A 27,670-nucleotide genomic window follows, 5' to 3' on the forward strand; every position below is an offset into this window, starting at 1 on the left:
ACTCTGCCAAGATTTAATTATCTATATAAAAACCAACAAGAGAAACATCTCATTAGAATGCAAATTCACTTTTATCTAACACATGTTAAAAAATGTAGACGTACCAAAGACTTATTAGTAAATGTTTGATCTGTATAGCTACTGTATATACTCATATACCTGGTGTGGTCTAAATATTTTAAATGAATATTTCAATTGAAACAAAATGGGGCCATGGGTGGAGAAGTTGAAGCCATGTCACTCAAACATCAGGAAGTCATTTCTCAGTGTCCTGGAGCCAGGCGGGAAAGTGCGGGATGGCCAGCAGGCAGACTGGCTCTGGGAGGCCTTTCCTGCAGGGCAGGCAGCTAAGCCCACGTGAGTGTTGCAGTCTAACAGGGAGAGAGAAGCAAGCTCCCCACTGTCTCTGGCACTGTTTGTCCCTTGGGAGCCCCACCTCCATGTCCTCATGTGAACCTAATTACTTCTTAATGCCTCCCTCCCAATAGCAATAAGTTCATGGTTAAGGCCTCAATATATGGCATGGAAGAATGTGAAATTCAGTCCTTAACACTATCCCGGAAGTCTTTGTATCTTAAAACCCATCCCAGCTGAAATACTTGACTGGCCAATCAGGAGATAGACAGAAACTCATCAGTAAGATGTGTGGCTTAAGGGGCCTTCGTGTTACCCCATGAGTCAAGTACCTGCATTTTGTGATGATTAAGAATGTTTTTTTTTAACAGAAATCATTTTTGTTTGAGGTTGATTATACAGTGGTATCTCTCACAGGTTCATGATTTGAATGTCTGGTGTCTGTCTGTGGTTCTGTACTCGGAAGCTCTAGAAACATAAAAGGTAGAGCTGGCCTGTAAGAAACAGGCTCCTGGGCAGGTCATCAGGGGACACAGTACCCCTGGCTGCCTCTTTTCTCTGCTTCCACTGTGTGTCACTGGTGGAACTGTGAGCACAAAGGTTTCCACCCTGGGTTTGCTTCTGACAGGTATGTTGATGCTACTGACACATATGTCAGAAACACACCTATCTACTCCCCCCTCTCCTTTCTCCCTCTACTCCTTCCCCTCCCTCCCTCAACTCTTCCTTTACTTTTTGGCAGCTTAATTTTATTTTGGTTCATTGATATGTATAGTAATGAGCCTCACTATGACACTGTCTTATGTTTTTATAATGAAATTTCATCATATTCACCTCTTGTCCTCTCTTGACTGTCTCCCGCTCCTGATGTTCCTTCTTTTTAATCCTCTTTAATTTTCATGTTGTATTGTCTGGGTTACTCAATAAGTTTAAAACAGGACCACTTACACAGACATGGGTGAGCGGAATTTATAAGAACACAAGCAACTTACAGGTGGCTATATCACTAAACTAACTTCCTTCCTTCCTTTCTTTCTTTCTCTCTCTTCCTTTCTTCCTTTCTTCCTTCCTTTCTTCCTTCCTTTCTTCCTTCCTTTCTTCCTTCCTTCCTTCCTTCCTTTCTTTCTTTCTTTCTTTCTTTCTTTCTCTCTCTCTCTCTCTCTCTCTCTCTCCCTAGCAGGATCTCACTAGAATGCCCAGGTTGGTCCAGAACTCAACTCAAGCAATCCTCTTGTCTCAGTCTTCCCAAAATGTTGGGATCACAAGCACGCTCCTTTGTACCCATCTCTTAAGCTGTAACCTTCAGGGAACATTAGTTAAAGTTGAAAAGAAAATCTTGAGTTGAGTCCAATATTGCAAGGGTTTACATCATGGAAAAAAAAAAGGCACCAGGAATGTTCTCTCTGTGATCTGCGTCTTCAAGCCCAGTTGGAATGCTGCAAGTGGCGAGTTAAGAGAAGCTGATATCGCTGAGGGGGTCCCAAGCACGGTACCAAGATGATCAAAGGAGCGACTAGCACATTAAGATCAAAAGCCGTGGTAGTACAGACCAGGTAACGGTGGAAGGGAGATAGCCAGGACTCGATAAGCGTCCACAAATATTTAAAAGTGTTAACATGGAAGAAACCAAGTCCTTATTTTGCCTGCCTGGAGGTGATAGAATCTGCAAGAGCAAAGGCAAAACCTCACAGCAGAGAACTGTGTCCTGGAGACCAGGAAAGATGCCTAACAGAGAATGGGTGTTTTTAAAAAACAGAGTATGAAGAACTACATCTAATATGTCCAAAGGAGAAACTAAAGCACTGTATCCGAGACTGTCTTTTTTGCCCCTATTAGCACATTACTCAACACTCTACCTGGCCAAATTCTTGCACATTTTTGTGCACTTACCAGTGACACTGGAGGTGTTTTCTACGTCTCTCTATGGTGCTCTCAGTTGGAGGTTTGATCCCCAGTGTGGTGGTGGTGGTGGTATGTGCTGGAGAGCTTTAAGAAGACCTTTAAGGGCTGGAGCCTATAGAGCGCTTTCTCTTGAGGTTCTTGCGCTAATCTCCTGCTACAGCTGTCATAAAGTCACGCATGTGCCCACCCAGCTCTCTCTGCAGGGCAGGATGAAATCTGGCCGCTTGCTCCTGTCAGGGCGGCCGTCATTATGTCTCATCGAAAGCGTCCACAGTGTAGAGCTTCCAGCCCAGTTGGGGACTGAAGGTGGGAGGGTGTTTCTGCAGAGTGGGAAACTTTAGCCCGAAGGAAAAGGGAGTCATCGAGAGAAAGATGAAGACAAAATTCTATGACACAAGGCTCTCAGCTTTTGATAGAGTTAGAGAGAGCACTGGAGCAACGCAGTGACCAGACCTGGTCCCTGGGTGCACACTTCCCTGCAGGAGCTTGGCAGAGGAGGAAAGCAGGAAGATTTCAGAGCTGACTCCTTAGGCCATCCCCCTGTGGTCTGACTGGCTCCCCAAGCCGTGTCTGCAACTTCTGTCCAGGCAGAGAGATCACATGAGCTGGCCTCCAGACCCCACCATCAGCCCAGGTAGAGGAACTCATTCCGTAAGCCACCAGAGACCTGCGACTCTAACACTCAAGACCTGCCAGAGACAGGAGGCCTGTTCCCACTGCCTTCTGTGGGTGACCTACAGACTTGCTCTACAAGGGACTCTTTCTCAGCTAGTGCCTGGAACTCTGGAGCTTTGTGTTGTTACACTTTTCAGAGTTTTACTGGCTCTCCTCATCCCACTACCAAGAGTCAAACTGGGTTTGTTTTCATTCTTCCTGACAATCATTTTTATTTTTATTTATTTTATTTATATATTTATTTATTTATTTGCCTTTTTGAGACAGAGTGTCAATGTATAGCCCTGACTGTCCTGGAACTCACCCTGTAGACCAGGCTGGCTTTGAACTCACAGAGATCCACCTGCCTCTGCTTCCCTAGTGCTGGGATTAAAGGCATGAGCTATTATCACCTGGCCCCAGGTTTAATTTTCAAGGTTAATATAGGTAACTTAGCATCATTGGTACTCTGTTCTCTGCCTGCTCCATTCTGAGAGAGAGAGAGAGAGAGAGAGAGAGAGAGAGAGAGAGAGAGAGAGAGAGAGAGAGAGAGAGAGAGAGAGAGAAACAACAGGTTGGGAGATAGATGGGTCTTGGCCCTCAACACCTTCTGCTGCCCACAAGGGCTACCTGAGTTTGAACTATGAACCTCCACAAATTTGAACTAAATAAACTTGTGGGTTTTTTCCTAAGTTGGCCATCTCTGATATTTTGTTGTAGTAACACAAGGCTGACTACTCCTCTCTGGTAGAATATGAGTCATGTCACAACACTACCTAGACCTAAATAGAACAGCATTTGAACAGATGGTCTTGTTTGTGTAGCATGGACTTTTTAAGTATATGTACTTTAGAATCACAGAGTTGTAAGGAGCAGGAGCAAGTTCAAGGTGACCTCATCTCATCAAAGAGCCTTTGACTAAGTCTCCAAATGCACAAGCAAGATGCAGCAGTCAGAATAGAGAGTGAACCCATCGCTCACTGGAGGGGGAGACGGTCTGCTGCTAACCTGGAGTCTAGAGCTAATTGCTCTCAACTGAAATCTTCCCCTTAAAGGAAAAGGAAATGCAGAAAGCCTTAAGAAATGAACACAGGGACAGGTTTCACAGGTTCCCATGGTTACAAAGCAGCAGAGAGAGTTGGGTGGAGCTGACTCCAGGCTGGAGTGGGGACTGCCCCTGATGCAGCTGCCTATGTAGATTCACAAAACTAGATTTGGGGGACTCTTGTTTTTGTGTGCTTGTTTTCCTGTTGTCTGTGCCAGTGTTCCCAGGAAAAGTCACAATGAAGGTGTTATTAACTAGTCTTTTAAAAAAGAAGAAAAGCACTGCCCACCCCCACCTAAGGCGTTCCTGGCAGTTGATAGCTTCAGGGAGAGAGAGACTTGGGTTTTTAAGAATGTGACTTCTGGTAATCGTGAACTCTATCTAGCAGAAGGGTGCACATCCAAAGGCATTCAAGTAGCGCTGACTGGCCTAGATGACTTTTAAAATGTTTTTGTAAGAAGAAAAAGAATTGGATGGGGGCGTCTGGGAAGAACATGATGAAAACAATGCATAACATTCTCAAGGAGCTAATTAAAGGTGGGGAAATGCAGTGCAGACGTTTTTATTGACAAATCTTGGGCTCTTTTTCTTTCTTTCTTTGCCAGATTCTCAAATTTTCATACTTCTACCACTGATGGGGCAGTCTTAAAAATGAAAGCCAGGTCTGTAACACGGTCTTAACGGAACGTGACGTTGGATCAGGACCTAAGCGGAAGTCATCCTAACCTTGGTTTTGAACCCAGTGAGATGCTCAGGTAGAGAAAAGGCTCATCCTTACTGAGGAACAGTGCCTCTGTCCAACCTTCCCCTGCTCACCTCACTCCTACAAGGAGCACACCCTGAATAAGCAAGAACCTTGATAGCTCTTGGGAGCCAGGTCTACCCAAGGCCCAGGAGAACGAGTGTAGTTTCTTGTCTAAAACCAGGAACATGCTTGGCAAGATGAATAATGGCCTATGGTTAGGGCCTTGAGGGAGCTGGGACTTTGGATCCTGAGAACCCAACTCTTCTCCTAAAGGGCTGTGGTTACCAAGGCTGCAATGCTGGTCTGTGATACCCTGTGTTCCCTTCGTGTACCATTGCTTGATTAGCTTCCTGTTGACTCCATGCTGTTGTGTGGTAGCTTTCTACTTTCTTTGTCCTTTGTCCTACTTTCAAAACTTATATAAGAGCTTCTTAATTAACTGAGCTCGGGGACGACCCTCCTGATCCCAACTCTCCTAGCTTGTTTATTTTCTCATCTCTTAGTCCTCTCTTTCTCAGGACCCTGTCACTGAAGAATGACCAGGTCAGATGACATTCTAGCAAGCTCTGGGGACATCCTTACCAAATGAAGCATATTAGAAAGTTAGGATCATGGTGATCTCTTCTGATCTAAGTGTGTCTAATCAGAAGGTGACTGCGGCAATTCCTACTCCATTGGATAGCTATGAGGTCTTCTGTGCTGAGCTCATGGGGGACAGTGGGGAGGCTATACCATAGTTTTTCCCTTCAGAGAGCAGAGTGGAAATGGAAAACGACTTATAGATGGAAATCCTTGCACTTGGAGAGCTAGTTCAGTGCTGTGAAGAGGAAAGGCAGTTGTTTAAGATAACCTCCAAAGAGAGAAAATACTTTTTAAAAAGTGCTCATCTCCCTGTCTCTCTGTGTGTGACTGTCTCTGCAGAGACCTTTTATAAGTTTGTAGCCCACACCTTGTTCTGTGTGGTGGTTTGTGTTGACTGTCAAATTGACAGGTTCTAGAATAACCTGGGAGACAAGCCTCCTGGCACACTTGTGAGGAATTATCTAGATTGGGTTAGCCTCTGAAGGGTTATCTTGATTAGTTTAATTGATGTGGGAAGACACACCCTAAGGGGGCGGGGGCTTGCAACATTCCATGGGCTTGAGTCCTGGACCACATAGCAGAGGGAAAGCCAGCTCAACAGCATTCATTGCTTCCTGACTGGATACCATGTGAGCAGCTGCTCAAAGATCCTGGCTGCCCTTACAACTTCCCACCATAATGGACTGCACCCTCAGTCTATGGCCAAATAAACCCTTTCTTTCTTAAACTGCTTTTTATCAGGGTTATCTTATCAAGTAACACATTATATAACTTGTTTTTTAAGACTCAAAAACAACACACACACACACACACTCATCTTCCAGTACACATCAACTTCGTTTTATCTGACAGGTATAAGGTGTACATCTCCCATTTTCATTACTAGCATAGTCTGGAAGATAGTCTTTCCCTCATTTCAGTTCTCACAAGGGGTGCCATTAGTTGAGCATGTCCCCAGAAGTTCACACCTTGGAAACTTAATCCCTGGGCTGGAGAGATGGCTCAGTGGTTAAGAGCACTGACTGCTTTTCCAGAGGTCCTGAGTTAAAGTCCCATCTGCAATGGGCTCCGATGCCTTCTTCTGATGTGACTGAAGACAGCTATAGTATACTCACATACATAAAATAAATCTTTACAAAAAAAGAAAGAAAGAAACTTAATCCCTATATTTGTATGCTGATGCCATTTGAAAGTCAGACCTTTGAGAGGTAGCTAGAAGCAGACACTGTCATAAGCATGGACTGCTCCTGGCAACCTCGTAAGAAGGAAGAGACTTGGGCTAGCAGATGGCTCTGCCTTGCCCTGTGCCTCTACCATAGAGTGAAACAGAGAGATACTGCTGAGCAGATACTGCTTTCATCATCTCTGGTTTTCTAGCCTACAGAGATAGGAGCCAAATAAACTTCTTAGTAAACCACTCAGAGCCAGCTGGTTTGTAAGTCTGGAAGTATCTGCCTCCTGGGAGAGAGGAAAGATGGACCATGGAGATGATTCCTGAAGCCAGGCCTGGCGCCCTGTTCACCTGATGGTCCACAGCAGGTTGGCTGATGCTCTTCCGAAGACCATGATGAGGAGACATGCTCTTTCAAAAGGAGAAAGCAGCATGATTCCCCCTTCCTTCTTTTTTTATCAAAGAGGCAGTGTGTCCATGGATGCAGGAGTAAGCCTTTTCCTGAAATGATGATGCAATGTCTTGGAGTATCTCTGAGTTGTGGGGGAGCTGGAAGAGCTACAGTCATAGGTTGTCCGTTCTCTGAGCTTCAGAAGCCACTCATGATTCCCCAAGCCTCCTCTTATCTCCTAGTGGCCAGTCTCCCGTCTGAACCCCATCCCGAGTGAGCAGGCTCCATTCTGGAGTGCACAGATTAGGCTCCCTGAGTTTCAAGCAGCTCCTTTTCTCTGTGGTATATTCTAGAAGGTGGGTCATGGTGCTGGAAGGAGGGTGGACAGGAACGGGCATGTGTCAGTGCCTCACCACCAGAAATCCGAGTATGGTTAATCTCTAGTACTTGAGAAAGCGTGGTTTATCACTAATCTGCAGCTGCACAGGGAACCTCTGATCAAGCTGATGTCCCTCCCACTTGGGCTCAGATCCCGTTCCTTACGAAATGATGAAATCGCCTGAGCTGTGTCAAAGGTGCACGGGTCTCTCAACCTGATTTCTATGACAAAAATCTCTATGGCAGAGAATACCTCCGTGTGAAGCACCAGAGGACTTCTAGAATTCTCTAATCAAAACTAGAGACAATGTTGTTTTCCTCTGACAAACAAATCATGACAGACACCCTTCTAACCCTTCATGCACAGTAACCTCAGAATCACAGTAAGTCCTGCCACGCTATTTGAACATGGTTATGCGTCCTTATGCATGCAAAGCTCTTCAAATGCAGAGCAGAGGCCTGGTGGTGACAGGTCTGCAATCCAGGACGAGGCAAGGATATCCAAAGTTCAAGGCCAGCCTGGGTGGTTTTGTATTTCCTTTTTTTTTTTTTAAGATTTATCACTATATCTTATTGTATATTACTGTATATTACTGTATCTTAGTGTACTGTAGCTGTAGCTGTCTTCAGACACACCAGAAGAGGGCATCAGATCTCATTACGGATGCTTGTAAGCCACCATGTGGTTGCTGGATTTGAACTCAGGACCTTTGGAAGAGCAGTCAGTGCTCTTACCTGCTGATCCATCTCACCAGCCCCGGTTTTTTATTTCCTAAGGGAAACAATGTTTTTCTCACCTGCTATGAATTAGAGATAAAGTTTTTTTTTTGTTGTTGTTTGTTTGTTTTTTAAACCAGTGTTTTTTAGGTGTGCAATGTGGGAATCAAATCCAGGGTCTTATACATGCTAGGTTTACATTCACTGAATTACCACATCCTAGCACATTCTTGATACTTTAAATAGCTGGTTAGTTTACTGCCTGCTGTCAGCTCGGTTCTCTAGTGTATAAGAACTCTGTGGCCTAGGTATCCTGCTGTGGTTCTCATTTTAACCTATCCTCTAAAGGCCCATGAGTTAAATGCTCAAACCCCAGCATGCTGCCCTTGAGAAGTGCTATCACCCTTAAGAAGTAGGATCTATTGGGAGGAGGAAGTTAGGTCATTGGGGCCATGCCCTTGAACAAGTAGTTGTTGGTACCCAGCCCCATCACTTGCTTGTTTCTGAGGTTCTTCCAACATACATAGCCACCCAGGGAGGCAATGCTAAGAAACAGTAGGGTCTTTAAGACATCATTAGGAACACCGCCTTCAGATGAGCTTCCTGTAGCTCTCAAGGAGACCCACTATTTCCTACAAGAATGAGCCGTAACAGAGCATGCTTAGCCCCTAAAACTCGAGGTTCCCTGTTTTGCCTGTGACCTCCTCTGTAATTGTGACATCATCTGCCAGGAAGTCCTTGTGAGAGCCAGGCAAAGGCAGTGCTTGCTTTTAAATATAACTGAGCCGAACCCACTTCTGTTCTTCATTCGGTACCTACTTTTGTGTCATAGTGACAGAGCATAGGCTTCATGTTTTGTTTGTTTTGTCCAATTGGAATCCAAGTGCAGCTAAAGCCCATCCTTACAGCTGGCCGGGCAAACCAGCTTGCTGCAGAGATCCCCCACCTCCACCTTCTAAGCCACTTACGCCAGTTCTGAACGACCCTCACATTCACACAGCAAGCACTGTATTGACTGAGCCTCCTCCTCAGCCCATAATGATATGTTATTAAATCAAAACTTGAAAGAACGTAATTCCCAGTATCTGCTCCCAGAGTGTTTGTACAAACAGAATCAAAGTGAGTGTTGATAGCTAGGAAATGATAAGACTACTCGTATCAAAATGAGAAACCTTATCTGGGTAATCATGATGATTGCGGAAGCCCTGCGGTGTTCAAAGGACTTCTAGTTCCCATATCCCTGTGTGAAGAGCTCTGAATGCATCATCCTATCAACACAACACAAACAAAAAGCTGAAAGTCGGTGATTTTTCTAGATCCACCAATGGAAGAGTTCTGAGTTCACAAAGCAAACCTGTTTCCCCAGTCTGGTAATATATGCAAATACAGCTTCAGCACATCTGTTTAACTGAGACAGATGTCACCAGAGCTGGGAAGTCTGAGGAACGCCTAGTTAATGACTTAGGTGGTTTTCCAGAAGCTGTGTGTAGACTCCTGTGTGTTAAAGACCCTGGGAAGATCACCCTCAGTGGGATCCACATCTGTGGACTTTATTCTCAGAAAACCCCACAAGACAAGGGGAAAACCTTTTGCATTCGGGGCAGAGGGGGGCCAGCAAATACTTGAACTATAGATGGATAATCTCCATCACACCCCCTGCCTTCCCAAGATGCTGTGTGGAACCTTACCTGTCCCACACAGAGGAAGAAGTACAACCCTCCCACATCTGCCATGCCTGGTCTCACGTGAAGCCTTTCCTAAAATCTCAGAAGTACTTGTGGAATTCACAGTGCAGGGATGTGGGCTGCTGACACCCGAACGCTCACAGTTAAACACAGGAAGCTTCTCACCACATCAAAGGCGCTAGGAAAGTAGCGGTGGATTACTAGAGAAAACTGCAAGACAGGGGTTCCTGAGGTGCCAGACCTCCAGCGGGGAGAAAACAAGGCAGGGGTGTGAGGAAAGCAAGTCACCTCTGGCTGACAGAGAACACACTAAACACACCTAAAAAGCCCACTCACCCCCTTCCCGTCACCTCGCACATGCGATCGACTTTCTGCAGTTGGTTGACTGACTGATTAAAATCACAAGGCATACTAAAAGGCAAGAAAGAAACAGTCTGAAGGAGACAGGGCTGCATCAGAATCAATGGAGTGAAACAGCTAACTAAGCTATAACCAGTGAGTAATGGAGATTTTAAAGGAGAAAAAGAGAACAGTGCAGAAGAAATGTTTAAAACAGTAACGGGAGCCGGAGAGACAACCTTTGCTGCTCTTGCAAAGGACTGAAGTGTAGTTCCCAACACCCTCATTGGGTGACACACAATTGCCTGTAACTCCAGCTCCAGGGGATCTGACAACCTCCTTTGACCTCTGCTGACACCTGCACTCCAGTTCACACAGACACACACAGACACAGGCACATAGGCGAGTACACATAGCTCAAATAGGTAAGTTAAATAAATAAATAAGTAAATACATCCCCCAAACTTTAAGTAGTTGTCATGTTTTATAAAAAGAGACCAGGGGAGCTGGAGAGATGGCTCAGTGGTTAAGAGCACAGACTGCTCTTCCAGAGGTCCTGAGTTCAATTCCTAGCAACCACATGGTGGCTCACAAACATATGTAATGGGATCTGACGCCCTCTTCTGGAGTGTCTGAAGACAGCTACAGTGTACTCAAACATAAAATAAATAGTTTAAGAAAAAAAAAAAAGAGACCAGGATATGTTTTATAGAGTAAGGTATGGTGAGGGGGTGGGGGCCTCGGCAGACCCACGCTGAGACATCCCTTCCCCCTGAGGTACTAGCCGTACAACCGGTATATTATAGAATAGAGTTTATTTGGGGCATGGGAAGGAGAGTTGAGAAGGGAGTGGAGACAGAGAAAGACAGAGAGGAAGGGAGGGGAGTGAAAGGGAGCGGAGGGTTTGGGGAGGAGAGGAGAGGAAAGATGAGGAAAGGTGAGGAGAGGTGAGGCCGGCCAGGAACACATGGGGGTGGGAGGAGAGAAAAGAGTCAGAGAGAGAGAGAGAGAGAGAGAGAGAGAGAGAGAGAGAGAGAGAGAGAGAAGCAAATAGTCCCTTTTATAGCAAGCCAGGCCTACCTAACTGTTGCTAGGTAACCGTGGGGCAGAGCCTAGAAGGAAAGCTAAAAGTAGTAATGGCTGAGAATTTTTCAAAGTTAACAAAAAAATCTCCAAACTACGGATCCAGAAAGCTCAGGGGCTAGCTGCCAGGAAACAAAATAGAACAAAACACTGAGACCATCTACACGTGGGCATGTCACATCCAAACAGCAGAAAATCAAATATAAAACAGGAGCTGCGAGCATGTGGGGCACAGCTGAAACCTCAGCACTCAGGAGGCCGAGGCGGGAGGGGCATGAGCTGCAGGCCAGCTGATACTGCACAGAGAGAGCGGGCTAAAAACAAAATAAAATAGAAATCTAGGAGGGCAATGTCACCCGAAAGCATTTTTGTGCTGAGAGACCGAAGGACGTGGTTGCAAGCAGAGCGTGGAATACAAGGTGCAAGGAAATGCAGGACAGAACACAGAACTAGAATCCTGTATAAAACAAAACCCTTCAGAACTGAAAGGGGCGAAGGGCTCTCTCCCAGGCACACAGCTGAAGAAGTTTGTCACGAGTAGGGTGTGGGGGAGGGGCGGGTAGTTAACAGAGTTCTTTAAAGAAGGGAAAATGACAGGCAAATCAGGGATCTCTTGAACTCAGCACCGCGATACCATCAATCCACCAGCACACATGAGAAATGGGTCAGGAATGATTCACGTCCTGGAAGAGACTGTGTCTGGTTGCTGGTTTTGATTGTCTGTTCATTATGTTGTTCACCAAGACATAGATACTGTTATTTTCCTCATTATAGTGCCAAGTACCTGCCAAAGCAACTGAGGGACAGAAGGGCTTACCTTGACTCACAGTTTGAAGGGACTGTCTGTCATGGAGGGAAGGAGAGTGTGAAGTACATTGTGTCAACAATGTGGGAGCAGAGAGAGATGTGTGTGGTACACACACCCACCACTTTTCCTCTGCATCCGATCTAGAACCCTAGCCCTTCGAGTGACCCAATACCTGGCACTGGGCCGTAGGGAGCCTCCAAAACCTTTGTTTTCTTTGTTAGTTTCTGAGAGAGGGGTCTCAAGTAGCCCAAGCTGGCCTCAGACTCACCACAGAACTGAAGACCTTAAACTTGAGATTTATTTATATGAGTACATTGTCGCTGTCTTCAGACACACCAGAAGAGGGCATTGGATCCCGATAAAGATGGTCGTGAGCCACTGTGTGGTTACTGGGAATTGAACTCAGAACCTCTGGATGAGCAGTCAGTGCTCTTAACCACTGAGCCACCTCTCCAGCCTGATCTGAAACTCTTTATTCTCTTGCTTCTGCCTCTTAAGCACTGGGATCATAGGCACGCACTATCATGCTTGGCCCCAAAATTTATGGCTGTTTTTCATCAAGTGGTTTCTGATTGCTGTTCACATCAATGACTGAAACCATGGAAACAAAATTTCAGGTGTGTGTGTGGGGGGGGGGTAAATACATTCTGTCTGTACATGTGTGTTTATACCGTACATACCCAAAATAGTATTTATACCTAAAATGCAAGCAACTTTTAAAAACAGCAGTTTACAGTGTAGTGAAGATCTGAGCAGACACTTCCTTTAAGATGGAAGATGGAGGACAAGTTAACCTGTGAGAAGACGCTCCTTGGAGCAGGCCATTGTAAGCACAAGCAGGGGCAGGCCATCGCCCTGCAGAGTGGCTGACGGCTCAGATGACCTCGAAGTGCTGAGGCCGCCAAGGACAGAGCATTAGCAGTGTCCTTCACTGTTGGTGAGACTCCAAAGCACGGGTATTTTATAAGACACAACAGCAGCTGTTTCTTAAAACACTTGCAACAGTCTTACCCTATGACCCAGGCATTGTGCCCCTAGATATTGACACAAGTCCACACAAGAAACCATCACATACATTCACAGCAGCTGCAAAGCTGAAATGTTACCTCACAGGTGAATGAATAGAGAAACAAGGGGTATTCAGGCAATGGAGGTGTAGTGAGCAATTTCAAAAACAGCCCAAGATTTCTTCTTTGTAGGCCCTCCCATCTGCTGGTGTGTGTGTGTGTGTGTGTGTGTGTGAGTGTGTGTGTGTGTGTGTGTGTGTGTGTGATGTGTATGAATCAGATTGAATAACAATAATTCCCCATAACTCACATATTTGAACAGTTAGTCATCAGGGAGTAGCACTACATCAGAAAGTGTCTCTCCTTATTGCCTGTAGAACTGGATATAAAATTCTCAGCTCCTTCAGCACCATGTCTGACTATGCGCTACCATGCTCTGTGCCATAATGATAATGGACTAAACCTCTGAAACTGTAAGCAAGCCCCAATTAAATGTTCTTTTTTAAAGAGTTACCATGGTCATGGTATTTCTTCACAGCAATAAAACAGTTACAGAATAGAGCAGGACAGAAGTTGGTTATTGAGGTGACAGGCTTGACTATGCCATTTGTTCAAGGAATATAGAAGACTTTGGGACTCTTGATTAGGAAAGCAGTTGAACATTTTTTAAGTGAGCTTAATGAGCACTATTAGTCAGCGCCATGGAAAGATAATGGTGCTGAGAACAATGTATTTTATGATGGCCAAACTCAAGAGATTTCAGAAGGGGAGGATGTTAGTAAGAGGCCTACAAACCATTCTTGTGATATTTGACAAAGAACGTGACTGCTTTTTGCGCCCCCCCCCATTCCTCCCCCTCAAATAATCTGCCTGAGACTCATTTGAAGCATTTTTTGGATTAATGGCATTGGCAGAGGAGATTTCAAGACAACCTAGTATTGACTGTATCCTGTGATACTTGTGACTAGGCTTATGCAGATCCATAATCAAAAAGTAGACAAAGAGAAATACAAAACAGATAGTTTAAGTATTAGGATTTTGTCTAAGCTCCACCCCACAATTACCTGGCAACAGCCAGGTATACCCCTCTCCACAGTTACCTGGCTGTTGCCAGGTAGGCCTGGCCTACTATAAAAAGGGCTGTTCAGCCCCTCCTCTCTCTCTTACATCTCTTGCATCTCTTATTCTCACACTCTCCTATCTTCCCTCTTGCCCCCTCTTGGGCTCTTCTTCTCTTCCCCCTCTCTCCATGTGGTCATGGCCAGCCTCTGCTTCTCTACTCTCTCTCTCTCTCTCTCTCTCTCTCTCTCTCTCTCTCTCTCCCTTTCTCTGTCTCTACTACCACATTAACTCCCATCCCATGCCCTGAATAAACTCTATTCTATACTATACCAGTGTGTGCTTGGTCCCTCAGGGGGAAGGGATGCCTCAGCATGGGCCCACTGAGGCACCCCCTTTCCCCACACCGCAGCAGAACATATTCTCAAACTGCCTTCTCTTTTTATAATCACAACAGAGAAAGAAATTCTGAAGAAAAACTGGATATTAAATAGAATAAAGAGAGTAGTGACCTTGGGGCAAGACCCTATCCACCCTGCTAAGCTTCCAACTTGTGAAAGAGAATTAAAAGTTTAAGAGGAGAGGAAACCATCTTCAGCAGAAAGTTGATGCAGGACTAATTGACTGAGGAGGGCATGCTCTACTCTCAGCAAGCAGCAGAACTTGGCAGCTTTGGCCACATAGTTCTGGCTTCAGAGTCATAGATACACAAAAAAAAAGTTATAAAATCTCCACCTAGGGCTAAGGAAAGGCATTGAGGCCACTCGTGTGTCAGGGGTGTCCCTGCATGGAGGCCTAGAAAGGCCATTGTGTGAAGCTGCAATGGTGAAGCCTGGATTCCATTGGAGACCCCCAGATGTTGGGGATGCCAGAGTCTTAGGATACCTGCAAAGGAGAACAGCAGAGCAGGTGTCAAACCAGCCCCAAAGAGAAGAGCGTGCTGCAGTCAACAAAGCTGGAAAGAGGTGAAGATCTGAAGAGTGCTTTGACATCAGGCATAGAGAGGCAGGGTTTGGATTTTGCCCTGCTGGTTTTAAGTCTTGCTTTGGTCCAGTGTTTCCTCACCATGCTCCTTCTCCTTTCTTTAGGAATGGTGATATATGTTCTGTGCCATTGTATGTTAGAAGTATGATCTGATTTTTTTCTATTTTGATTTTTACAGGGGGTTAGAGTTAAGAGACTGTCTTGAATCTCAAAAGAAACTCTGAATTTCGAGCTTTTAAACAGTGTTGGGACTGTGATAAACTATGGAGATTTTTGAAGTAGGACTAAATGTAATTGCATAATAATATGGCTTTATGCCTATGGGGTCCAGGAAGTGGAATATGATGGCTTGAATAAGGATGGCTTCCGTGGGCTCATCTATTTGAATGCTAAGTCACCAGAGAGTGACACACCACTTTAGCAGCATTAGGAGGTGTGGTCTTATTGGAGTAGGAACCGCCTTGTTGGAGAAACTGTGTCACTGGACGTTTGAGGTTCAAAAGCTCAAGCCAGATCCACTGTCTCTTTTTTTCCTGCTGCCTGCTGAGCCAGATGTAGAACTCTCAGCTACTTATTCAGTACCCTGCCTGCCTGCATGCTGCCGTGCTTCCTGCAATGATGATAATGAACTAAGCCTCTGAAACTGTAAGCCAGCCCTAATTAAATCCTTTTTTTTGTAAGAGTTGCTGTGATCATAGTGTTTCTTCACAGCAATAAAGCAGTGATGAAGACAGTGCCTGAAGAGGCCAGAAGAGGACATCAAGGGCGTCCTATCCCCTGGCCCTGGAGTTATAAGTGGTTGGGAGTTACCAGACATGAGCTCTAGGAGCCAGACCTAAGTCCTCTGCAAGTAATTGAAGGGGCTCTAACAGGCCCCAGCGTGGAAAACACCCTAATTAACATGTCCAATCAAAATTAAACACCTCATCCTAACATGGGGTTTCCCCTTTTTCCTTTATGTCTTCTCTTTATGTAGAGGCAGTCCTTTGTCCCTCTAGGGCAAATATCCCTTCCCCCCCTATTTCTTTTCTCCTTCTCCCCTGTGTTGTTCCTGGATTTGGGCACCAAATGTTGGGTTCATAAAAAGAAAGAGGTTTAGAGAATGGTATAAGGCACCATGGGGAAGGGGACCCTTTCCCCCTGAGGGACCAGACACACACGGGCATGGTATAGAGTTATTTAGAGCAGAGGATGGGAGTTAATGGGGTAGTGGAGGCAGAGAAAGGCGGGGGGGGGGGGGGGGAGAGAGAGAGAGAGAGAGAGAGAGAGAGAGAGAGAGAGAGAGAGAGCAGAGAAGTAGAGGCCAGCCATGACCACCTGGAGAGAGGGGGGAAGGGAGGAAGGCCCAAGAGGGGCAGAGAGGTGAGAGTGCTGAGAGGCAAGAGGAGGGGCAAGAAGCCCCTTTTATAGGGGACCAGGTCTAAGGGGAGGGGCATATCTGGCTGTTGCCAGGTAATTGTGGGGTGGAGCTTAGACAGAATGCTAACACCCTGTCCTCTATTGCCTGTATTTATCTCTTATCCCCTGACCTCTGTTCCTCTGGAGTAAATAAATCTCCTTCGAGCTGAGAACTTGGTCTTGAGGTGTCTTGTGCTGATTCCAGTCCTTTCAGTAATAACTATCCTTAATCACTGAGCCATCCCTCCCACCTCTCATGGAGGCCTTAAATGCACCCTGCTATGTGACTAGATACACAGAGAAGACACATGCAGAAAAACTGCACATACAGAACAGCTGGGACAGGATAGGCTGTTCTTCACCTGACAGAAGACATCTACTATACAGTAGGTAAACCTGGTCCCTTTATTGTATGCTGCACAAGGAGGTGGGTCAGCTGGTCTCATTGGAAGGTCTCTGCAGGGACGTGATCTCAGGACACTCTGCTCAGCATTCAGACATACCCCCCAAGGAAGGCTTTGCACACAGTGGTTTTAGATAAAGGCGAATCTTTCCTCAAAACTGGTACTTGGACCAGAGGAGCGTTTTGCCATTTCTGTGGGTCTGAGGCATGGCTGTATTCATGTCAGCAAAACACGTTCACTCAGGATTCCATCTGCTTCTCATAACATATTGAATGTTTCTCTCTATGAGCCTTCTGGAGAAGGCAAATCTGTGTGATGGTAGAGATCACTGGTCATCCTGGGCTGTGGGTCTAGGAAGAGGAAGTCGTAAATGAGTACTTGCCAAGATAAGATTAACATGGCCAATGTGGCCAATAATTGTGAGATGTTGCTTGATTGATGACTGGTGTGGGAAGGCCACATCTCTCGGTGTGTGTGGGGGTGCGGGGGATCTGGGTTGTATATGAAAGCTAACTGAATGAGCCAGAGAGCCAATGAAAAAGCAGCTTTCTTTCATGTTTTCTGAGGCGTTCCTGACTTGCTTTCATGCCTTGACTTCTCTCAGTGATGGGCTAGGACCCCTTTCCCCTCACCTACCTTAAGTTGCTTTTCTTCAGAATGTTTTATCAGAATAACAAAAAAGCAAACTAACAGAGGATGGAGGATCAGGAATTAGAAGCTAGCCTGGAATACATATGAAATTCTGTCTCAAAGGAAGGAACAGAAGGATGAGGACGTTGAATAAGCAACAGCAGGAAGGGAGGAGAATAAACAAAGGACAAATGTTCCAGGTGATGAGAAAATTAGTGGCTGCCGAGGGGCAATATGAGACCCCTCTCCTACAAACCTCTTCAGAAGCTCTTTCCTTCCTTTGATGGTGTCTGTCTGAACCAGTCACAATGTTATAGAACTGTGTCCAACTCTTCACTGTATCAGAAGGTTGTCTCTGCATAGTCAAGTGGCCAAAGTGCAACTTTGGAAAGAGAGTAAGAGTTGCCATTTATGTGATAGGGAACCAGGAGTCAATGACAAAACACTGGCTGAGTTCCTAAGATAGCTTTGTCCCAGAATATGTGACATAATACTTGCTAATAGTAACAGGCACCATGCTGCTGGTTCATGTATTTATGTGTTTATATTTTTCATTATCAAGAGTATATGCTTTCTTATTTTAAAAAAGGCCACTGTAACACAACAGGCGGGTTACTCTGCTGTTTTCCACTCCAGCTTCCAACTGCATCACCTTCTCTGTGTTTGAATTTAGTATTAACTTGGTTCCTCATGAACAATACGCTAGACTCTGTGTGTGTGTGTGTGTGTGTGTGTGTGTGTGTGTGTAGCAGATTCCCTAAGTCTATGGCAGATAACACCATCTAGATTTGTGTAACAAATTCTGATGTTTGTGTGTCAGATTTCTCAGAAAAAAAAATCCCCATAGTTAAATGACACATGACTTTATCTCAAGTATAGTGATAATTCCTGGATATAGAACAACTAATTTTATTTTGCTTATTTGTGTTGCCTTTTAATTATTAAAACTATTACATGTTTGTTTGTTTGTTTATTCAGTGTGTATGTGTGCTCAGAGGATAACTCGTGGGTCCTGGAGATGAAACTTAAGTCATTTGAATTAGCAGCAAGTTTCTTGACTGGCTGAGTTATCTTGCTGGCACTCTTGTGTGCCTCTGGGAGGTAAAGGGACTGGGCCTCCCAGGCAAGTCCTCACACTGCCTTTCAGAGTCCCAAGGGCTGGGCCACATCTCACATTGCAGGGAGTTCAGCTGAGCACAGTGCAAACAAGCTTCAGGTCAAGAGGTCACTCTTCCTTGGAGACCAGCCTTTAGCCATACCCTGCATCTGGGGACAGATGGGACAACTTCAGGGTTGTTTCATTTTCCACATGGATAGTTCTTGTCTCAAAAAGAATAACCCAGTGCACGGGGCATGATAGCAAAGATGTTTGAACAACCAGTGTTGTTTTGTGAGATTCACGTAGAGCTAGTTTGACTGGCATGCTCATTGAAGCTGTTGCTTCCAGATGCCTCCTGGAAGCTTCTAGAAACATAACCATCTGAATTCAACCCTTGCCCATTTCCCATGGATGGCAAACTGTAGAGACCGATAATCAGCTTGCTCACCCAGAGATAAGAGCACCCAGCTGTTTCCATCAGCTGTGGTCAGGTTTAGGGAACAGCAAACTGGACGAAGGCTGTGGGCATGGACCCCAGGCCACGGAATATCTGGGTTACCTTAAAGAAGAGTCAGCCTTCTTGGAGATAGTTTGCTCCTGATTTCGTGTGTCTCTGGAGCTGAGGTACAGGTATCTTGTTGTGGTATACAAAAGCATGCCTGCTGAGCTGGGTCCATGTTCAGTTGGTAGAGTGCTTGCCTAATATGCATGAAGCCCTAGGTTGAGAAACCATAATCACATAAACTAAATGTAGCAGTGGATGCCTGTAATTCCAGCATTTAGGAAGATCAAGTGTTCAAAGCTGTCTTTGAATAAACAGCAATTTTGAGGCTAGCTCATGGCACTGGAGACCCTGTCTTGAAAAAGAAAAAGAAAACAAGTATGAACTGAGCCCCGTGTGTCTCAGGAACATTTCAGAGATAGAGGGCATGAACAGGCCCTGGGGTCCAGCCTCGACCCCCAGGGAGGGGGGGATTACTGGAAACTAAATAGATCTAAGTGTGACAATGAACTCAAATGCTGTTCAAACTGAGTATTTTGCTATCAAGATTTACTCAGGAATCAAAGACAGCCGGAGATAGACAGGCCATAAACTATTTTTAAATATCACACCAGGAAAAAAAATGAGATGCAACCGATAAGAGAAGGAAGTCACAGGAAGGAAATGGATTCCTCTAAGAGTGCTGCAGAAGATATCTTTTTCACTGCCCTTCTGCAAACTGACGCATTTCCATCACAAAATGGAAATCTTTCCTCTCTCCCAGAATAAACAGCTTCAGGTTCAACAACATGCCTTGTTCCTACCACAGTGCTTTACCGGGCATTGTGGGTATTCTAAACAACGGACACTAAGTTTCATTTTACAATACAGAAAATAAGTTGGCGATTTCTCAGCAAGGTCCAAACTGTAGATTGCGCCTTGTCTGGGATGGAAGCTGTGGCGTGATTGCAAGCAAATGCTTTCCTCTAAGTAACTCTTCTGTGACTTTTAGGAGTCGCAAGAGGTATCCATGAATTGCATCTCAGAAAGAAGCATCCTTTGTTGTTGTTATTTTACTAGGATGACCCCAAGTTCAGATTTACAGACTTCTGACCCAGGTGTCCAATGAGCGAGTGGTGGTACCCGGAAAGTTGTAGCCTCTACTTTTTCACTACTCAATGAAAGCCATACTAGACTGGTGCCACCTATAATTATTTCTTTTACCAAAAAAAGGCATTTTACTAATTCTTAAAGACTTGTCACAGTATGTGTGTGTTGGGGTGAGGAGCTGCTCGTGGGGGTGGGGCATCAAGCTTTTAAAATGTTTGCCTGTGACTCTGGCAGTGTAAGGCAGGTGTTCGGAGAAATGGCCTAATTAAACACTGCTGTGGCGCTCTGCTGCGTTTCGGACGCCCTATTCTGCTTTTTTTTGTCACAGGCAGCGAGCAGCCTGATGCAGGTTCTACTGGAACCTGCACTGATCCCGGACCTTAAAGGCTGGGGAGCACAGCGGCCCATAGCAGTCCCTGTGTGTTCCTTCCAGCCGAGAGACACACTACAGGGCTGTCGCGGGCGAGGCACAGACCAACACGACTAGAAATCAGGCTGACTGGCTTCTCCCGACCAGCCCCACGGCACGGCATGATGTCATGGGAGCTGCCACTCAGCGAGATGAAAGGGATGCGGCGCAGCAGCGCTGGCACTAGGCAGCCCAGCTGGGGCACCGCGAGAGAGAGCTGCAGATCCAGCCACTCAGCCCAGGCCCGGGAAGCCTGCTTTCCAGAGCTGGGGCAGAGCAACGTGGCCCACGTTTAACAAAAGAACCAGAAGGTAGCGAACTTTCTAGATCTGCGCGCGTAGTGAGTAAGCTCAGCCTTGCCTTTGATGCGCAGCAACTGATCGGCGATCAGATTACAGGCACTCCATCTCCTAGTTGCCCTGCCTTTGATCTGCGCGGGTAATCCATTTTCCTGGATTTGAAGTTTGTCTGGGCTTGCGCCCACACACATTTTTGAGAAGGTAAAAGCGTTTGGCGCGGAAGTGCTACCAAGTTGCGGAAAGCGTTGAGTCTGGAGCACAGCACCGGCGAGCAGCAGGTAGGCGTTTGTGTGTGGTTGAAACTTTCACTGCGTTTCCCTCGCATGTTCAAAGGGGAAAAAATGGCTATCTACTTCCAGCAAGCACGACTGAAGCCAAGTCCTGCACCAGGTTGCGTGCCGGTGAAACTGAATTTGATTCTTGATGCAACTGTTTCGAGGTTTGCACAAGAGCTTGAGATCTGTCATGCAAATGTTCTTGGAAGTGAGTAATTCACACAGGACAAAAACAGAGCCTCGCTAATGTTTGTTGCCAGCAGGGTTTCAGACTCTGGAAGCAGGGCTGGCAAAGCCCTTTATTTAAAGACGGTGGGATTTGGGGTGGGATTTTGTTTACACCCCGCCACCCCCTTTTCCTGTCTCTTCCCCTATCTTCCCCCACCCCAAGGAGCAAAACTCATCTCTAGCAATACTAGCAGTATTATTAGCTTATTCTCCGGACTCCAGGATGTGAATCTATCACACATACGTCCTTGCCATTTGCATTCCCAAGGGAATCTCTGCAAAGGCATTTGGGATTGAAGCCTTTCAAGTGTGAAGCGGAAGAACTCAGAAACAGTGAGGGCCAAGTAGCATTAGGTTTGGCTAAAAATACTCAAGCCGGTCTCTGTAACCTTTGAAAATAGTAGAAGCTTTGTTTACAGAAACACTCCCGAGGTTAATATTCTTAAATTAACATTTACTCTAAATATATAGTGACAGCTGTTGTGAGTTACAATTTGCCAACTGTTTACCAAAACTATCTGGCAGTCAACAGTTATTATGTTACATGAAGTATTTTAGCCACATTTTCACTTCAATTAGTGCCCTACAAAACCAAATTACACTGGGCACCCAGCTTGCCAGTTAACTGCTACTTGTGAATTTATAACTTCTACACACACACATGCACGCACACACATACACACAGAAACACACACAAACATACAGAAACACACAAACACAGTCGCACAGAGATACACACATAGACAAACAGACACACAAACACACAGATACACACACATAGACAAACACATAGACACAAACACACACAGACACACATACAAACACACAGAAATATACACAGACACACAAACATACTCAAAGACACACACACACATCTTTACCCTGAACTTCAGGTACTCAGGACAATAGGACTCAAGAACTCTGTACCTACATTGGCCCATTCTGATATTCTGGTCCTGGGTTTACTTGGTAAAATACTTCATTGTTGTCACAATGGTGTGTTTTATGTTAGCTGTGCAACATCGGAATGCAAATGATAAGAATAGTTGTTCTGGATTCTGAAATACTGATGAAAGGTCTTGAAACTCACGTTTGTGATTTTTTTTTCTGATCCAACTAATTAAGTTACTTTCACAACTTTCCTCTGATAATGGAAGCCACTTTGCATATTTGGATTAATTTCAAAACCTGAACAGCTATGAAAGCAGAGGCTATTTAGAATCATGGTAAAGTGACTGTGTTTCAAAGTGGATCAGTAGGAATTGTGCCCAAAAGATCTAACCTGTGCTCAGCCAGAAGGATGTCTCTATTTGGGGGTGTGGGGGTTGGGGAGGAGGGGCCACCAACCCTGCTTATGACAGCCTGGGTTTTAAACATTTGGTTAAAAGATTCTCAGTTAAACAAAAAGGTAATATTTTTGACGTAATATCGGAGCTAGTGTGCTGGGAATGTGCTGTCCTGCTCCGATGCAAAGCTCGGAGATTGTTCTAATGATTGTTTCTTCCGCTGCTAGGCTCATTTTAACAAACAGACTCTCCTCAGTGCAAAACAAAGAGGAGAATTAGCAATTATCTGATTTATTTAGGCTTTGTAGAAAACTAGCTTGGGCAAGTCAAGTCCTTGAAAATCCACTTCAGTGCCTGAATTAATTCAGTTAATTGTTTACTTCGCGTGTCTTTGTTGGGAACTGAATCCTAGTGCATTGGGTTTTAAAGAAAAGAAGACTCTTGCTATGGCACAGGGCTTCAAAGGGCGCTTCTTAATTAATCGCCACAGATGCCTCTGCTGGGATTAGATATGTCTGTGACAGTTCTCCCTTACAATATTGCTTTTTTTTTTTCAAAGCATTTCCTATCTATTGCTTCAATGGTAGCTTTGTTCCCGCAGAAAGGCCAAGTCTTCAAAGGCCTCTCACTTCTACTCCTGACGCTGCCACTAATTAGCTCGGTGACCTTAAGAGAGCCTGGCGCACACTGCTGGTGCCCTGGAGTGTAAAGTGAGGGGCTTGGTCCAATCGCTTTCTTTCCCTCGGATGAGCACCACTGGGATATCTACAGCCCTTTTGCACGAGGGGAGACTGAGAACAGACAGTGCTCTCTGGTTTTCCTGAAGCCTATGCCTGACTTCCTGAGCCCACAGGGTCTACCTTCCCCTTGCTTAAGCAGATGAAAGCTCTGTGGGGCTGAACAGAGCACAAGGGAGGTTTGAAAGATAGAAATAGCCACTTCCTACTTATAATCCATTCCTTTGTCCCCAGGAGAGACATGTCAGCTGGATCTGTCGCAAGCCTTTCCAGCTCTTCCTCTGCTTCTGTTTTTCTAAATATTTCTGAGTTATCAAAACATTAGACTTACAGCCTTCATTTTCCTCTGCCTTCCTTAGGTTTTTGTTTTGTTTTGTTTGATAACCTGTGCCTTTACTTTTCAAATGCTCGGATCACAGGCATTTGCCACCATACCTGACCTCCTAACAGTTGGAGTCACTCTCATAAACAAATGGGATATATCTGTAATGTGTGGAAAATGTGTGTCCATGGGGGGGAGCGGGCAAGACTATGAATAGGAGTTAGCATGACTTAAACAGTGTTTTTCAAAAATGGGTATTTTCTTTGGAGCTGGCAGCATCCCTGAAAAGTTTAATAGTTAGTTAAAAAATTATGACTCCTAAGTGGAGACTTGCCATGGGATTTTGTGAAAGTTCTGTTTGTCAGTTCAATACAGCTTCATGTCCAATGGCTTGGTCTGCCCCATTTAAGTGTGTTGAGAATCATGACATGCATTCTCATGGATTATTTTGTTTTCTTAGAAAGATTTGGTGGTGAAAAATTTTAATTTGACTATTGATCAATTTTTTTTTTTGGATTTGTTTTTTTTTTTCTGAGACAGGGTTTCTCTGTATAGCCCTGGCTGTCCTGGAACTTACTCTGTAGACCAGGCTGGCTTCGAACCTAGACATCTGCCTGCCTCTGCCTCCCAGAGTGCTGGGATTACAGGCGTGCGCCACCACCGCCCAGTTATTGATCAAATTTGATGCCTGTCTATTGCTTTCAAAGCCAAATAGCTAGCTATTCTTTGTATTATTTCTTTCTTTTAGATTTACTTTTATTTGTGTGTGTGTGTGTGTGTGTGTGTGTGTGAGAGAGAGAGAGAGAGAGAGAGAGAGAGAGAGAGAGAGAGAGAGAATGCATGTGTGTGTGTGTGTGTGTGTGTGTGTAGACCACATGTATGCTGAGGCCAGAGGAGGACTCTGGATCCCTGAGGGCAGGACTCAGAGGTGGTTGTGAGCCACCCAACATGATGTCAGTTCTGGGATGTGAACTCGGGTTCCCTGGGAGAACAGGAAGTGCTCTTAACCACGATGCCGTCTCTCTAGTTCCTATTGTACTGTTTCTCACCCATCTTATAAACATTCATGTAAATCTTTACAGATTGTTTTACTCTTTAATTCACTAATTATCAGTGTAATACCAAGCATTCCAGTCTCACAAATAGTATATATTTTTTAAAAACTTTGTCTCATTTAAATGAACAATTAAGAAAATTGTTATTTCTCCATTTTATGCAGAGGAAAAGTGAGTCCAAGAGGAGTTGAATTACAAGTCAGGGTCAGATGGTTAATTCAGTAGGGTGCAAATGTCTATCTAACCTCAAATCTTAAATTCTTTGTTCTCAGGCAAGGCAGCCCTTTAGTTACAGAGAGCTGAACTCCACTGTGAGCAAATACTGTACCTAAAAGTTTGGCCAAAACAAACAAAACAAAATAGGTCCCATTTTTTTCTTTCTTTCAACATACTTTGTAAGAATTATTGGTTGGCCTAGACTCTCAAGTTATAAAGAGCCTCAAAATAAACTTTTCCTTTAAGAGTAAACTGAACTCAGGCACCCATTACACTGGCCGGTCAGAAACTGCCCCTGTGACTCCAGGCCACTGTGGGAAAACTTAGGATTCTGTGCTCCTTTAAAGTGTGATTTCTAGTGCATTCCCTTGATCCCAGCATTCAGGAGACAGAGGCAGGCAGATCTCTGAGTTTGAGGTCAGCCTAGTCTACAAAGAGAGTTCCAGGACAGCTAGGGCTACACAGAGAAATCTTGTCTCAAAAAAACAAAACAAAAGAGGGAGAGGGAAACAGAAAGGGAGAGGGAGAGGTAGAGATTATGTTAGGATTTGGGGAACCCAGAATTTGATCCTGGCTTGATTATTATCTTACTGTGTGTCTGTGAACAGGACTTCCACTTCTGACCTTCCGTACTAACTCTCCACTCTGACTGGTAGCCATGATTGTTAAAAATACTTATATAGCTGTCTATTTTATTTTCTAAATATTTATATTTATAAATACATGTATAAATATTTATACAAAAATACTTTTAACCACTGCCTATTTTATTGCTTATATTTACAAACTTGGTTATCATTGGAGAATCTCACTTCCATATAAATTAATTCAACAATTTAAAGATACATCTTATTTATTTATTTTGTGTACATGTGTGTGCCACAGGGTGGTGGTGGTGGTGAGCACAGGCCAGGTCTTGTGTGTGGAGATCAGAAGGCAGCTTCCTTGGGTTGGTTCCCTCTCCTCCTACAGTGTGGATCCTGGGGATTAAATTCGAGTTAGGGTTGGTAGCAGATGCATTTACCTGCTAAGCCTCTTGGGCACTTGTTCAACTGATTTTTAATAAATATCTACTATGTGCCATGTGCTGTGAACTAATCTCATAAAGATCCACTATTTTTGAATAATCAGCCTTCTAGCCCATTTGCCCATGGAGTTGTGTTATAGTGCAAAGCCCCGGAGTCAGACAGCTTTCCATGAGCAATGCCAGTGTGCCAGCCATCCCAATGAGAGGGTCATCTCTGAAACGTTCCCCAAGAAAGATGTTACTTCAATACTTTATATATTCTCAATGAAAAGGTTCTAAATGAGTGTGTTCTGTGACACTCAGATATTGCCAAAGCTCAGTTTAGAAACTGAGCACGGAATCTGGCTGTGGTCGTGTAGACTAGAAAACCTTTCACTCCAGAGGTAGGGTTGGGAGATGCTACCATCTCAAGCCTGGTCTACATGATGGGTTCTAAACCAGCCAGGGCTACACAGTGACATAACAGGGCCCCATCTCACACAACAGCAACAAAACCTGCCTTAACACTCATCTTAAAGACAGCGCCTCTTTCAAGAGTCTCATAGCAACTTGGCTTTTCCACTTAAAATCTCAACCTATTGATATGATCCAGTGCTTAACGAAAGGGAAAAAACAAGTCCCAGCCCCAGTTCAAAGCATGAGTTTTATTCCAAAGGAGCCTAGCAGTCTTTTCTCCTTCTCACATCCAGGGTCTCACTAGGTACCCCAGGGTGACTTTGAACTTACGTTCTTTCTGCCTCAGTCCCTCGTGACCCCATACTCAGCTAAATTTTGTAATTCTTTTGGGGAGACGGACCATCGGTGCTCAGCCGTGGGTCTCTTACTCTGTGCTGTTACTGGATCATACAAACACTCAAGCAAGGCAAAGGGGAGAGGCTGTTCAACCACATGGGCATCCAAGGGCTCAAGTGCAGGGGTTCCAGGTCCCTTTCCCATTGTCAGTGGTTATTTCTGTAATTTATTGTCATTTATTGACCAATGTCCTGCTATGACTGGTGCCATTTACTAAGTATGTACTGTGTGCCAAGAACCAGCCTAGGCGTTTTAATGCCTGGTGTCATTTATCAACCTCCAGCAAAGCGACTTGTTATAGCGATGAAGAGGGGAAATGTCCAGCGGCTAACTACGCCAAGGTCATACGACTAGTGGGTGCCAAGTTGGCATCGAGACAAGATTGTTTGATCCTGATGCTTGTGTGTGTTCACAGTTGGGTCTCTCGGCACAGGGAGCTAACAGACTAACTGGCGAGATCCATCAGACACTTGAAAGGATCCAAGAACTAATGAGCTGAATAATGGGTTACTGTCTCAAAGAACAACGGAGGTCAGACAGGACGGCAGCGCTTGGCTGAAGTCGGAGAAGGTAGTTTCTGGTCAGCAGATTAAATTTCACCGGGCACCATTTAGCTACTAGCATGGTTGATGTTATCAGACATGAAAGTTGGAGCAAAATCTGCCCTTCCTCTGGAAGCATTTTGAGTACTTGAGGAAGAACAGCAAAATCTACAGGTCCTCCTGCCACAAGGATTGTGAGAAGTCCTGAATCGTCACAAACCTTGGAAAGGAGGAAACAGAGTTGAGGATTAAGGGAAAATGGGAGAGTCCAGACTTCCTGAAATATGAGTAGAGTCAAGGGGAGGTAAGCACCACGATGCCTGAGCAAGAAGAGGAAGCTTCCAGAGCACAGAGAGGGCAAATTCAGGACACAGCCAACGGAGGGCAGGCAAGCAGACCAGTTTGGTCAGAATATAAAGCAAGAGGTCTAGAGGAAGATAAGGCTGAAAGTGTGGG

At 44.9% G+C, this 27,670-nt stretch overlaps 1 pseudogene; it reads left to right on the forward strand.

Annotated features, from left to right (window-relative positions):
• LOC127690698 (high mobility group protein B1-like) overlaps positions 1-20,622 on the forward strand; it is a 68,454-nt pseudogene extending 47,832 nt beyond the window's left edge.
• Positions 20,623-27,670: the final 7,048 nt, after the last annotated feature.

This window comes from Apodemus sylvaticus, chromosome 8, assembly GCF_947179515.1.
Source record: "Apodemus sylvaticus chromosome 8, mApoSyl1.1, whole genome shotgun sequence".
NCBI classification, from domain to species: domain Eukaryota; kingdom Metazoa; phylum Chordata; class Mammalia; order Rodentia; family Muridae; genus Apodemus; species Apodemus sylvaticus.